Genomic DNA, 15,427 nt, shown 5'->3' on the forward strand with positions numbered 1-15,427 from the left:
TACAGCTGAAGGTCTGTTTGTCACATCTTGTTGTTTTGACCAATTACAAGTGCAGGTACATCCTCCTCACTTTCCAACCTACACTTCTTCTCTCTCCTCTGCTCCACAACCCCACCAATCACTGTGATGCTTAGTTTTCCCTATAAAAGGGAGATACGTTCCTGGTGGGAGGTCTTCAATCCTTTTTCATTTGTTAGTGAGATTAGAAAGAGACTCAACCAAAGAGAGAGAGACCCTGCTGCAGTGAAGCTGGGCTTCTCCCAGAAACCTCACAGATTCTTTTTTGCAAGTAACCTGCTCTAGTATATAGTGCTAAACCCTGAGGAGGGGTAGCCATCCTCTGAGAAAACCTTGTCCATGCCTTGGATCTTCTCTACTATTCTTAGGGTAGTAACCACAGCTAGGTAATGACCCCCAGGAGGACAAAGAGCTGGAAGCTGATGCATCCTACTGACTTCTGGGAAGTCTCAGAAAGTCTGCTACACCCCGTTTTAAAGGCCTGGGGCCAGTAGCATAATTTGGTTGGGGTAGAGGGGGTGGCCGCTTCCGGACCCACACAGGCAGGGGGGCCCACTGAAGATTTCGCCAGTTAATGCTGTCTGCAAAAGCTATGCTCCTGGGGGGCCCATGCGGCTACCGAATGTTGTATCTGACCATTTAGCTGTATGTGCTTCTATGCGAGGCGAACATACAGTTGAATGCAGCCGGGTGATTGACAAGGCGAGGAGAGCATTGGCTCTCCACCCTGCCAATCACTGTTGTGGCCACTAGAGGCCTTTCCCTTCCTTAGAGCTGTGGAACATGAGTGATGTCACTCGTGCGCTCACAGAGCAGGGACAGAGTTGATATCAGAAGACTACAGTAATGCAACCGCACAGCAGGTAAGTATGGCTTTTTTCCCTTAGTTATAGAGGAGGAGACCTATGTGGGCGGGTGGCGCTAACTCTTGGGAAGGATGTTATCTATGGTGGTTGGGGTATAGGATGTGCTGACTAACTGAAAAGGGGGTACCTAATTTGGAGGTACAGTCTACTCACAGTGGTGGGGGGTCTAACCACCAGGAGGATTATAAGGGAGATTACTGCTGGGGAGGGGGTGGCTACATGGGGAATACATACCAGGAGGATTACCTACATGAGATGCTGCTGGAGGGGATGTATCCTACATGGAGGATACTACCTTATTTTTATTTTTGGGGGGGGGATTGCCTGCACAGGGAGGTCTAAATAATAGATAGATGCACAGAGGGGAGTCTAACTTCTATGTGAAGGCATAGAGGGCCCGAACTACTATTAGTACTACATGGAAACAGAGGGAAATAATAACTATATGGGGACACAGAAGGCCTAACTACTATATGGATGCACATGGAAGCTGAATTTCAATATGAAGATACAGAGGGGCCTGACTACTATATGGGGGTGCACAGGGAGGGTCTATCTTCTATATGGAGGAACAAGGGGTTGATAATCTACTATGTTAGGGTATAGATGGTGGCCTTTTTATTATATGAGAGCATAGAGGGACCCTGCAAACTATATGAGGGCTAGAATGGGGTCTAAATACTACACGGGGGCATAGATTGGCTGCTCTCATATACCCTGTACACCATGATTATCCGGGCTGATTTCTCCAACTTTTTTATTGTATTGTCATGTAATTTTTCTATTAATTAATAAAGTAATTATACCATTTAGTTATGTTGCAGTAGTCTGGCTTTTTTGTATATAGATTATTTGGCAAAGTTGCTTTAGACTGCATGGGACTATTTATTGTTATTACCCAGCATTTGTACTATACATTTACTCTACTGGTACTGCAGGTATAACCTTCTGGTGTTGCTAATTTGGTCATTGACCACCAGCTATAGTGTAGTCCTCATGCTGCCCAATAGATATTAGACAGATAGATATGAGATAAAGAGATAGAAGAATGGATGGATGGCTAATTCAAAAACAAAAACAGCGCTATAGCTTCCTCTATGTTGTGTCTGGTATTACAACTTGGTTCCATTCTCTTGGAGCTGAGCTGCACTACCACATCCAAACTTTGGAGAAGAGTGGCGCTGTTTCTGGAAAAAGGCAGCTATGTTTTTGCAATGTTGGATATCCCCTTTAATTTTTACATGGTTATATAAGTGAAATGTAGAAAGTATTTTCCACTGTTCTCAGTCCCTGTTCACTATGAATAATGTGGTAGAAAATACCCTTTATTATTCGAAAAGCAGTGTCATCTACTGAGGTTCCCTATGGGTAACATAATCGGTTGGGGGCCCACTGACACTCACTCGCCCCCTTCACCCCCCCCCCCCCCTTTGCTAAACCTCTAGCTACGCCCCTGCCTGGAGCTTTTACTACCCAACCTGGCACTCGCTGAACTTGTTGGCCAAAAGGCGGCCAGATATCACACAATCTAAATGTGAGTATGGGTATTCTTCTCTACTTCTACTAAACCTCATCCTGGAAGAATGCACTAGTATATGGACAAGGCTCCATTTCCATACTCTTTCCTCAAGCTACCTCAACCTTTAGTCTTCTCCTCCTGTCACCTGCACCTGCTCTTAAAGCTAACACCACTGAATTTCTCCCAGTAAAGAAAGTTATCCTGGTTAAGCCATTGGACTCTGCTCTATTTTTGTGTCGTCGCACCCACACTGTACACTTGGGTTGCACTTTTTACCTCAAGCACAGTACCCGTGTGTCCAGGGGTGCGTTCCATTTGCGAGATGTGTATACTGGATTCATCCATCATGTAGCAAATGAGGACTATCCCATAAATGAAGGGGGCAACACACAAGAAGAAGTACTACATATCTATTGATGATAAAACACATCATCAATATAAAATAAATAAAAAAACAATATTACCCAAAGTAAAATATCATACTGGAATTTACTAATATAAGAAGATTTCTCCCTGGTGACTGGCAGTCACCTCCTCTGCTTAGCCAGCTTTAGGAAGAATGATGGGAATGACACGCAGCTCATACAACGCTACAAGAAAACCCTGCATATACCCCTGGGGTTATTTATTTTGACATTTTCTTAAGGAAACTCCAGAAAATTCTTACTATAAGGGCATTCTCTTGTATTACTTAAAGGGCATTCTCTTGTACGGGAATAGCAGGGACATTACTTCCTGATAACCGTCAGTCACCTCCTTTGCTTAGCCAGCTCTTGTAGGATCAATGGGAATGACACACATATTGTATAACATTACGATAAAACCCTGTGTACACCCCATGGGGTTATGTAATATGTAATTTTTTTGAAAAGTCCAAAAAACTCAAAATTCTCTTTCTCTTTGTGAATGATAGACACTTGTAGCTGTAGAGTGGGCCTCCAATATTTCTTCCTGTTAAGCAGGAAACTGCGCTTTCACTTATCAGATTACAACGTTCACTTATCAGAGCTTACATGACAGCGAATATAACAGCAATATAGGACATGTAGTGAGTGGCGGCGGTCCGGGCGATGTTTACAAATCTAATCTATTACTAGTAATTCTATTGTAATACATTAGCTTCACAAGGGTTTCCCCTCATACTGTACAAATACTTTCGCCTACATCTAAGGAGTTAAATTACATACTTATACTGAATAACATTTGAGAAGTGACATCAGAGAAATTCCAAGAAGGGAAACATTAAAGGGGTATTCCAGAAAACTTGTTTTATTTGCTAATACATGGCTATTATAAAGTTATAATACTTTCCATTGACTGGCATCAGTAGGGGACAACACGGCCCCCTTGCCACCAATGTTTGTGCCTGGAAATGCAGGGATATCTAAGACCTAGAGTTCCTGCTCCCCTGCTCTGCGGCACATTGATATACAGAAGAGGGTCCTATTCCCCCCCGTGTGCTGTATATTCTTCTATACAATACCCAGTGGGAGGCTGCCCGACATGTCACACTGTGTGCGGTAGCCCCTATACTGCGATTGGTGATTGTTACCACTCGCTCTGCTAATGATTTTAGAACAGTGAGTGGTGATAGACATCACCACTTGATGTACAGAGACTGACGCAAACAAAAAAAACTGCGTTAGCCTTTTTCTCTGTCTCCCCCTCCGCCCCCCTCTTTTCCAAGACAACAGATGTAAACAAGTCCCTATCTGCAACTTTGTAATGCTGGGAGGTATAAACACAGTGAGTTTATCAGCAACTTGACCTCAGATTAACCCTCCCAGCATTACAAAGAAACTAGAAAAATTGAAGATTGGTACTTGTTTACATGAGGTGTCTCGGAAGGGAGGGGGGGGGGGGGGGGAGACAGAGAGAAAACCTCACACACAGTTTCGTGTGTCTTCAGCAGAAAAGTAGTGGCTCAGAACTGGGAGAAGGAGACAGAACACATAATAACATAAGTATGGAATCTATCATGCATTTACTAATGGAATTGTGGAATCCTCTCTCTTTGTCTTTTCCCTAGTCTACTCTTGACGTCCTCTTTGTTTGTTTGTTTGTTTGTTTGTTTGTTTTTACCACCATAGTTCTAGCTCCTTGTTGTGTGGGGGTGTTGGAGTGATTAAAGTAGGGGGACTTGGAAATTTTGAATAAAAAGGATAGTACAGATAAAGCTTGAGAGTGGCAGGCTTGGAGGAAGGGGTCTTCTTCCCCAGAGAGGGAAGTGAATGTAACCTGGGTTGGGTAAGACTTGGAGGGGAGGAAGGGGGTGTAAATATAATTAATTAATATGGCTGGTTATGTATAACTAAGAGGTTTTTTTCTGTTTTAATTAATAAAAATAATTTTATGGAAGTATGGAATGAATTGTTTGTCTCACTGTAACAACTGGAGTCATGGATCTGCTGTACCACTGCTAGCGATGACGTAAGCTGCACCAGAGAGCAGAGTCTAAGGGGCTGCTGGTCTTCACCAGTGCACGCCGCGAGGCGGGATGGGCTTGCTGTGGCAGCTTCCTGTGGTCGCTAGCCCTGGCTAGGCTTGCTAACGGTGGTGATGGAGGTGCAGCCGGAGACATATAGGTTGGTAGGTACACAGCAGGACTCACGTCAGGAACCACAGGCAACTGGGACAAAGCAGGATTTACGACTGAAACCGCAGATGGCAAGAGTCACAGGCAGGAGTAACCACACAATATGGGAAGCACGCAGAGGCTCCAAAACTAAGGTCAGGGGCAGGCTGGGATTAGTAGGGAGGTGCTGAGACACATGGTCAATTAAAGGCGTACTTTAAAGGGGTAATGCGGCGGTAAAAAATTATTCACAGGCTAACATACATTACAAAGTTATACAACTTTGTAATGTATGTTATGTCTGTGAATGGCCCCCTTCCCTGTGTCCCACCACCCCCACCCGTGTACCCGGAAGTGTGGTGCGCTATACTCACCTGTCACATGCCAACACCAGTCTTCTATCTTCATTCAGCGACGTCTTCTTCGGGCGGACGGCGAACAGCTCCGACTGTTCCGAATGCCGGCCGCCCTCTGCAGCGTCATCCGATGCTCAGCCGCGATTGGCTGAGCATAACTGTGCTCAGCCAGTCGCGGCTGAGCAGCTGATGACGCGGCCGCATCATCAGCCGCTCAGCCGCGATTGGCTGAGCATAACTGTGCTCAGCCAATCGCGGGTGAGCACAGTTGTGACACGGCGGAGGGGGGACAGGTGGCAGCGACTCGTCCGTCCATCCGAAGATGACGTTTGGCACAAGATGGCGGATGGCCCTCGACATGGATCAGGTAATGTATAATGCACCACACTTCCGGGTACAAGGGTGGGGGTTGGGGGTTCACGGGGAACGGGGCGATTCACAGACATAACATACATTACAAACAGGGCCGGCCTTAGGGTAGATGGCGCCCTGTGCGAAGCTTTCTTTTGGCGCCCCCCCCCCCCCCCCCCCCCCCCCCCGCCACTGTTGATACCACCTAATAGTTAGATAATAGAAAGGAGATAGATAGATAGATAGATAGATAAAATGCAAATAGTGTACACGGCACTCAGAGAAGAAAGTCGGGTGCCGGCAAGCATGCTGGGGGTCCACCAGGCAATGGTAAATATATCCTTCAAAAAGGCTGCAGCACTCCGGAGGTAGTGAAAAAATGGTGCAAAAATTTATTCACATCCCAAATCAATACAATAAAAGCTTTCATTGTATTGATTTGGGATGTGAATACATTTTTGAGTAGATAGATAGATAGATAGATTATAGATAGATAGATAGGAGATATATAGATAGATAGATAGATAGATAGATAGATAGATAGATGAGAGATAGAGAGAGGTAGATGAGAGGGAGGATAAAGAGCTAGACAGAGGAGAGAGAAGCATCAGGCTTACAGCAGGGGCACAGCATGCTGGACACTGCAGGAATTGCTGGAGGGAGGAGGCACACGGGTGGGCAGAGGTGACAGGTCACCACACTGATGCTACTGTGCCACAGAGAACAGCTGACACACACAGCTGATGACACTCCAGTTCAGCATGCTGCATTGTGGCAAAGTATCCCACCCGCGGTGGGTGCCGGGGCGGGGCTTATAGACGGGGGCGGAGCTTATCGGGATGTACCCGGAACGTTAATTTGCCAGGTCCCCAGTCAGTCTGGCTTTAGGAGCCCGAACCAACCCCTATGCAGAGAGGGCAGGCGGCCAGCTAGGGGGGCGCTCTGGCAGACAGACAGAATGTCTGTCTGCCAGACCAGTTATGTGTGCAGCTGTCTGCAGAGCGCCCCCCCAGCTGGCCAGGAGTGATGCGCCCTGTGCAACCGCACAGCTCGCACACCCCAAAGGCCGGCCCTGATTAAAAAGTTGTATAACTTTGTAATGTGTGTTATTCTGTGAATAATTTCTGAGCGCCGCACTACCCCTTTAAATTTAAGCAGAGCCAGCACACGCGTGCCTTAGGGGACGGGGAGAGAGAGTGGCCTGGGAATAACAGCGCAGCCGCAGTGGAAGTTATGTTGCTGCACACTCACCAAGTTATGTTTGAGTGGAATACCCCTGTATTAATTAGTAAAGATGCACCTGGTTGGTAGTTTGGTGGATGGATTGGGGAGCCGATTCATTGTAATGGCAGCCTGAAGCCTCTGCTAGGCCTCAGTGGCTTTCTTACAGCAGGATGTACTAATAGACCTAATGGATCAATGTAGTACATGTTTACTGCATCAATCTGTATGCGCATATAAGTCTAGATAAACAAAAAAAGAGCTATGAGGAAAGAGCTATAAAGAGGAAAGAAATAAATGTGCAAAAAAAAATAAATGAAAAGGTTAGTTTTCCAGTCATTTTAAAGGAAGGGAATGCCACCGTCAAAAAGTGGCATCAAAGAGCTAGATTGACATATTAACACCTTGAACACCCACAAACGGGCAGCCATCAGAATTTTCCGTACAGATTTTCACAACCTCTGAACTTTATAGCAATCTAAGGGTCCAGTACATGCAAAAATATTTCTAGCTTGGACACGGTATCCATAGGCCTCCATCATGATGAGAATGTTATCTCTTCTATATTGGATACCAGCTGGATATGGTGGCTGCACCCACACAGGATTTCCTCTGCAGGAACCAGACTTCCTATGTAAGCATAGACTCGGCATCCAGGTCTCTCTCTCCATTTCCTTGTTTTTACAATGTTATTGGTCATTAACCTTCACCATAGAAATAACCGTCTATTGCTACTGAGTGTCCATAAATCAGTCTCCATGGCCATTGCATCTCTCATCCTGCTTATTAGGAGTTCACCCTTGGCTAGCCCCATTTCCTGTGGAGGCTCCAATGTAACCACTCACTATTATCTGTTATTTCACTCAATGTAGAATAAGTCTCATACTCTGAAAACTTGCGGAACAAAGACAGATTATCACCTAAAATAAGTAACGCACCAGTATATAGCAAGTTTATAGCACCCGTATACAGGGCCGGATTAAGGTTGGTGGAGGCCCCGGGCGACAATCCCCCACCCCCCAAAAAAAATAAATAAATAAACTATACCGGGATCTATACAGATGGCTGCTTACTGTAGGTGAATTAGCACAGAACCCTTCTCGCTCCTGGCTGTATGGGTCAGCATTAGAGATGAGCGAACCGGGTTCCGTATTTGATTAGTTGGGGCTGCTGAGCTTGGATAAAGCTCTAAGGTTGTCTGGAAAACATGGATACAGCCAATGACCATATCCACGTTTTCCACATAGCCTTAGGGCTTTATCCAACTTCAGCAGCCACCGCTAATCAAATGCCGAAAGTTCACGTTCGGATCGACTCGAGCATGCTCCAGGTTCGCTCATCTCTAGTCAGCATCCTCTTCTGTTATGCACGTGGTCACTAGAGGCTGCAGTACAGGGGAAGATGCCAGGCCCTAGAGACAGGAGCAGAGGCGGGGGGGGGGGGGGGGGGGGGTTGGACTGAGTAAGCAGCACCGTTCTGCTAGGGTTTGAGCTGGTGGGGGCCCCTAAGTGGTGGAGGCCCCGGGGCACGTGCCCCTGGTGCCCTCCCTTTAATCCGGCCCTGCCCGTATATAGCACTTGTCTATAGCAATTGTCTATAAAATAGATAAAAGCTCTGAATAGGTGGGGGACTAACAATATTGCTGCAATTTTAATTTTCCATGAGAAACACCAGTTTTTAGCACATTATCCAGCAGACTTGGAATCTGGCGTATTAGGAAGCTGTAAGATGTTGGGTTCTTTTATGAATTCTTGTAGTTTTTGCAGACGACACTAAACTGTTTGAGGAAATGAACACAAGTGAGGATGTGTTACAGGTAGATTCCAATAAGCTGAAGGCTTAGATATATAAACATAAAGTTTTGTGTTTGGGAAGGGAAAATACATGAAAAAAAAATACTTCTCTAATGAGAGAATACTGGGGAGGACTGACAAAGAATATTAGTAAAGTGAATTGTGTTTACTGGTGTCAGGCCGCTGCTGCTAAGCCACATAAGATAATAGAGTACAACTAGAGGCATATGTGTATATACTGTAGTTCTATCACAGGCAAGGGGAGAAATCACAGTAGTATGAATAGGTCTAACTCATAATTTGGGGCAGCCTCAGGAATGAAAATGAATGGTCACACTAAGGAGTCTGTACTGTAAGAGCAGTTACACTATGGAGTCTATACTGTAAGAGGAGTCACACTATGGAGTCTGCACTGTAAAAGCAGTCACACTATGGAGTCTATACTGTAAGAGCGGTCACACTATGGAGTCTATACTGTAAGAGCGGTCACACTATGGAGTCTATACTGTAAGAGCGGTCACACTATGGAGTCTGTACTGTAAGAGCGGTCACACTATGGAGTCTGTACTGTAAGAGCAGTCACACTATGGAGTCTGTACTGTAAGAGCCGTCACACTATGGAGTCTGTACTGTAAGAGCAGTCACACTATGGAGTCTGTACTGTAAGAGCGGTCACACTATGGAGTCTGGAGCAGTGGCTCTGACTAAGAGGCACTGCTTGTGACTGAGGGGAACGGGGAGCGTAGCACGTCCCTAGCACGAGGGAGTCATGTGAGAAGGGAAGGGGAGGGCAGGGGGAGGGCACTAGTTAATAAAGGGAGCTGGCTGGTAGCACGTGTCACCACACCAGCGTGTCGGCTGTGAGAGGAACAGCTTTCCCACCCACCCGCCCTAATTTTCTGCTAGGTTTGTTTTGAGTTGTTGATCGTTTTATTTCTGATTACATTTGTCACAGCTTGGCGCGGGGGAAGGACCTTGCTGAGGGGGAAGGAGAAGGAGCGGCGAGGCCACCCAGCAGATCTACAAGGACATGCCCACCGCGTCGGCGGTGGCTTAGGCATTCCGGTGACCTCGCCACGAAGGTGTTCGAGCAGGGTCCTACCCCCCAGGTTACATTTACCTTGTTTGGTTTAAAATAAATAAATAAATAGCTGTGGCCTACCCCAACGCACTTGAAGTAGTAATGGCGTCATGTCTCATTTTTATAGTTAAGTTAGTGAATAATTATAAGTTCACTAGAGTGAAGGGGCAATGGTGTACCGTCAGTCTGTACTGTAAGAGCAGTCACACTATGGAGTCTGTACTGTAAGAGCAGTCACACTATGGAGTCTGTACTGTAAGAGAAGTCACACTATGGAGTCTATACTGTAAGAACAGTCCGACTATGGAGTCTATACTGTAAGAGCGGTCACACTATGGAGCCTGTACTGTAAGAGCAGTCACACTATGAAGTCTGTACTGTAAGAGCGGTCACACTATGGAGTCTGTACTGTAAGAGCGGTCACACTATGGAGCCTGTACTGTAAGAGCAGTCACACTATGGAGCCTGTACTTTAAGAGCAGTCACACTATGGAGCCTCTACTGTAAGAGCAGTCACACTATGGAGCCTCTACTGTAAGAGCAGTCACACTATGGAGTCTGTACTGTAAGAGCAGTCACACTATGGAGTCTATACTGTAAGAGCAGTCACACTATGGAGTCTGTACTGTAAGAGCAGTCACACTATGGGGTCTGTGCTAAAGAGCGGTCACACTATGGAGCCTGTACTGTAAGAGCAGTCACACTATGGAGTCTATACTGTAAGAGCAGTCACACTATGGAGTCTATACTGTAAGAGCAGTCACACTATGGAGTCTGTACTGTAAGAGGAGTCACACTATGGAGTCTATACTGTAAGAGCAGTCACACTATGGAGTCTATACTGTAAGAGCAGTCACACTATGGAGTCTGTACTGTAAAAGCGGTCACACTATGGATTCTGTACTGTAAGAGCGGTCACACTATGGAGTCTGTACTGTAAAAGCGGTCACAAAATGGGGTCTATACTGTAAGAGCAGTCACACTATGGAGTCTATACTGTAAGAGCAGTCACACTATGGAGTCTGTACTGTAAGAGAAGTCACACTATGGAGTCTATACTATAAGAGCAGTCACACTATGGAGTCTATACTGTAAGAGCAGTCACACTATGGAGTCTACTGTAAGAGCAGCCACACTATGGAGTCTGTACTGTAAGAGCAGTCACACTATGGAGTCTATACTGTAAGAGCAGTCACACTATGGAGTCTGTACTGTAAGAGGAGTCACACTATGGAGTCTATACTGTAAGAGCAGTCACACTATGGAGTCTATACTGTAAGAGCAGTCACACTATGGAGTCTGTACTGTAAAAGCGGTCACACTATGGATTCTGTACTGTAAGAGCGGTCACACTATGGAGTCTGTACTGTAAAAGCGGTCACAAAATGGGGTCTATACTGTAAGAGCAGTCACACTATGGAGTCTATACTGTAAGAGCAGTCACACTATGGAGTCTGTACTGTAAGAGAAGTCACACTATGGAGTCTATACTATAAGAGCAGTCACACTATGGAGTCTATACTGTAAGAGCAGTCACACTATGGAGTCTACTGTAAGAGCAGCCACACTATGGAGTCTGTACTGTAAGAGCAGTCACACTATGGAGTCTATACTGTAAGAGCAGTCACACTATGGAGTCTGTACTGTAAGATCGGTCACACTATGGAGTCTGTACTGTAAGATCGGTCACACTATGTTAGTCTGTACTGTTTGAGGTCAGAAAAAATTACATTGACTAAGACCTAGTTCACATCCTATATTTCCACAGTTCAACTTCATCATGGGAATGGAAAATAGAAACAACACCAGTTGCAGACTGCTGAACGCTGACAGCACAAGCACTGAATGGACTCCATGGAAGGTGAAGTGAAGCATTTCACCAGCTCGGACTGGAATCCAGTGCAGCTCTCCAGTGTGAGGACATGGCTCTTTTACACCTGCAACTGTGCGCCAGGGGGATGCAACCTCCCGAAGCGTGACCCCACTGGTCATGTGAAACCGACCTAAAGGAGAAAACTAATTTATAACATTTTATTTGACTTCTCTCTGTTATGGGAAAATAATAGTTAGGCGTTATCATATCCTATTTCATAGACACTATTGCCCAAACACGCCGTCCGGATATCTCCTAACAAAGGACGCGGCACTTGTTAGAGTCTGATAGCAGCAGATTAAGGTGGGGAAGGTACCACGAAAAAAAAACAAGGGAAGTTTCTAAACTATGTGCATTATATCAGGGAGGCAAGAATAATATTATGTCGGATCTCGAGATTGTAAAAATGAATAAAAGGCAAGGAAACTGAGGTTACGATTGTATATATAAAACTGCTTTAAACGAAAAAGAAAAAAAAAATTAGTGTTTTCCGAAGGTTGCTTTTATCATTTTAATGACTCTGTACAGTTTTTCCTGACTCATTCTTCAGTAGTAAAAAAAAAAACCTCTATTTACTCTGCAGAAATAGCAGAAAGAGGCTATGTTCACATGGCGTTTTTTTTTCCCCCTTTTAAAAAAAAAAAACGACATCAGTCATTACACTTTTTGGACGCCAGTCATTACAATGACGGCTGTTGGTACATTATTCTAGTTCAGGTGGACTGACTACCCTTTGGGTGTGTATTTAATTGAAAAGTCCATTGAATTACATGTTAAGACAGTGAAAAAAGAAAAACTTTTGTTTGAACAACTAAAAAATAACGCACGTTGTTTGGAAAAGACATCCCAAAATACAGTAATTGTTATGATTATTATTTTGCCGTCTGCGTAAACAACGCCTGTTGTTAAATACACTGGGGGAGATTTATCAAACATGGTGTAAAGTGAAACTGGCTCAGTTGCCCCTAGCAACCAATCAGATTCAACCTTTCATTTTCTAAAGAGTCTGTGAGGAATGAGAGGTGGAATCTGATTGGTTGCTAGGGGCAACTGAGCCAGTTTCACTTTACACCATGTTTGTCAAATCTCCCCCACTGTGTCTATTGGACAGCCTCCAGGATTCCCCAGTTTCTGATTGCTAGGAGGTAAAATTATTGTATACTGTCATTCCCATCACCAATCAGCGCCAAAGAGTGCCAGGTAAAAATACAAACATAAGTCATGCCGCCTTACATATGTATCTGTACCTGGCACTCTATGGCACTCTTTTTTTATCTGCTAAGTTCAAAGCCATTGGCTGACTTCACTTCTTATGGAACTCTCAGCATCATAATTTATTATGATGATGGGAGCTCTGAAACAGCTAACGTTCTTGCAGCTGAACTGCTCATGAGGAAGAAGGTGTGTGCCTCCAAAACGGCGTCTCTGGGTGTTTTGGAATTGGGACTCCTAGCTTTGGGAGCTCATATTTATTGTACCTGACGATTGCTCTAAAGAAATAAACAAATCTTGGTGAAGACAACAGAATCGTGAATACTATCTCACGTATGCCAAATAAGAAGCAGAATAAGGCCATGTTCACACAACGTATAGTTTGTATTATACATGGCCGTTGTTGCAATTTGTAACAACGGCCGTGATTTAGACAAGCTATACATTGTCTGTGAATGAATGGAATCCCGGCCGGAGCGTATACTGTGTGTATGCGCTCCGGCCAGGATTCCATTCGACCGCAGGAAAAACTAACATGTCAGTTTTCTGTAGCCGCTACTCATTGAATAGTCAGTTCACACAATGGAGCATCCGGCTCCAGCCGCACACTCCATTGTGTGCAGCTGTAAATTTGGATGGGGGGCGCAAACGGATGCGCCCGCATCCGAATTCACCAGAAGTGAAGATCATCTGGCCGGTACTGCAGTACCAGCCAGGATGATCTTCAGTAACAGCGGCCAGTGTTATACTATGTGTGAACAAGGCCTAAGTCAGAGAGCATGTTCCTATTTGTGTGTGAATATGCTGCTGAACTGATACCACTGAATCTATACAGGAGCAAAGAGTTGTACCTGGTTTAGTGCTCCCGACATCATTATACAGTAAATTATGATGCTGAGAGTTCCATAAGAGGTTAAGTTCATGGTGTACAGTCAGCTTGTGGACCATATAGTAAGGACGTGTGCAGTAAGATGAAATAAAGTTGTAGGGTTGACCTGCCTCTGGGTGTTCGAGGTAACAATGTTTCTATGTATATATTATGGGCCAATCTAACATTGCAACAGTAATTGTCCCAAGAGCATATAAACTTACAAATCAAAAATACAAAAAAATCAATAAGGAAGCTATTGTTACTAGAGATGAGCGAACCGTGTTTGGGTTCGAATCCATCTGAACCCGAACGTTCGGCATTTGATTAGCAGTGGCTGCTGAAGTTGGATAAAGCCCTAAGGCTATGTGGAAATCATGGATATAGTCATTGGCTGTATCCATGTTTTCCAGACAACCTTAGAGCTTTATCCAACTTCAGCAGCCCCCGCTAATCAAATGCTGAACGTTCGGGTTCAAATCGACTCGAACCCGAACCCGGTTCGCTCATCTCTAATTGTTACATACTGTATTATAGGAAACTGTAAAAAAAAAAAAAAAAAATACATGCACAGAAAGAATACACAGACATAAGAACAAAAAAGAGGAAATTCAAAAACAATAAGGGTTATGTGTAGAAACCTGGAAAAAACACCTAAAGTGACATCACAATTTACTATCTACAGAAAGTTCTGGGAAAAAAACATATAAAGACAGTATACAGTAAATAACAAAGCCGCAACATCCCCAAAGCTTTTTCAAAGAAACGCCCATCAGGTGTGGTGACTCCACACTGTATGACTGATCCACTTGTCTAGGTATATTTCCACTGCCGTGTCTCTTAAGGAATTTTTTAGGAATCCATACAATAGTGTGCTCCCTTCTTTTCAGGTTTCCTACCGCTCTTCTTTTTTCTTCCTATGAGTACAATCATGTGTATAATTTCTATACATGTATTCTATATTTTTGGTATCAAGAAAAGCTATGTTATATATTATAGTTGCTGATGTTATAGTCCTTACTAGGCCTAAAAGGGTTATCTGGGGATAGTGTAAAAATAATAAACATACTCACCTCCTGCAATACTTGCCTCCTGCACTCTTCCACAGCTGCCATACCTGTTCTCCCAGTCCTTCACTGGTCTCTGCTTGTGTTAGACTCTAAAGGACCTCCCAGTCAGCCATTCAGTGGCTGAGGCACTTCAATCCACTCTAAATTATAGGTAAACTCGGGTCCAGGTCACACCAGGTATCAAATATAAAAGCTGTTCATTGTTCATTAAAACACACAACGCGTTTTGAAATCAGACTGGTTTCTTTACCAAGTGTCTTCCCTTGATAAAGAAACTAGTTCAGTTTCAAAACGCGTTGTGTGTTTTAATAAATAGCTTTTATATTTGATCCCTGGTGTGACCTGGGCCCAACTTTAAGAAAAAACATCATAAAAGAGATCAAAAAGTCAAGTATATGTAAAACTTGTAATCAATAAAAACTATACATCTTCCCACAAAAAATTTGACCAAAACCAGCTCCATTACGCTAATGATAAGAACACTATGGATCTTGAAACATGGTGACAGTTTTTGTGTTGTTTTTTTTAGGAAGATAGTTTCTGTGTGGTAAAAGTAAAAAAATATATATATATACAAATCTGGTATCGCTGTAACCATAGTGACCCAGAGAATACATTTACTAT

This window comes from Dendropsophus ebraccatus, chromosome 11 (genome assembly GCF_027789765.1).
Source record: "Dendropsophus ebraccatus isolate aDenEbr1 chromosome 11, aDenEbr1.pat, whole genome shotgun sequence".
NCBI lineage: Eukaryota > Metazoa > Chordata > Amphibia > Anura > Hylidae > Dendropsophus > Dendropsophus ebraccatus.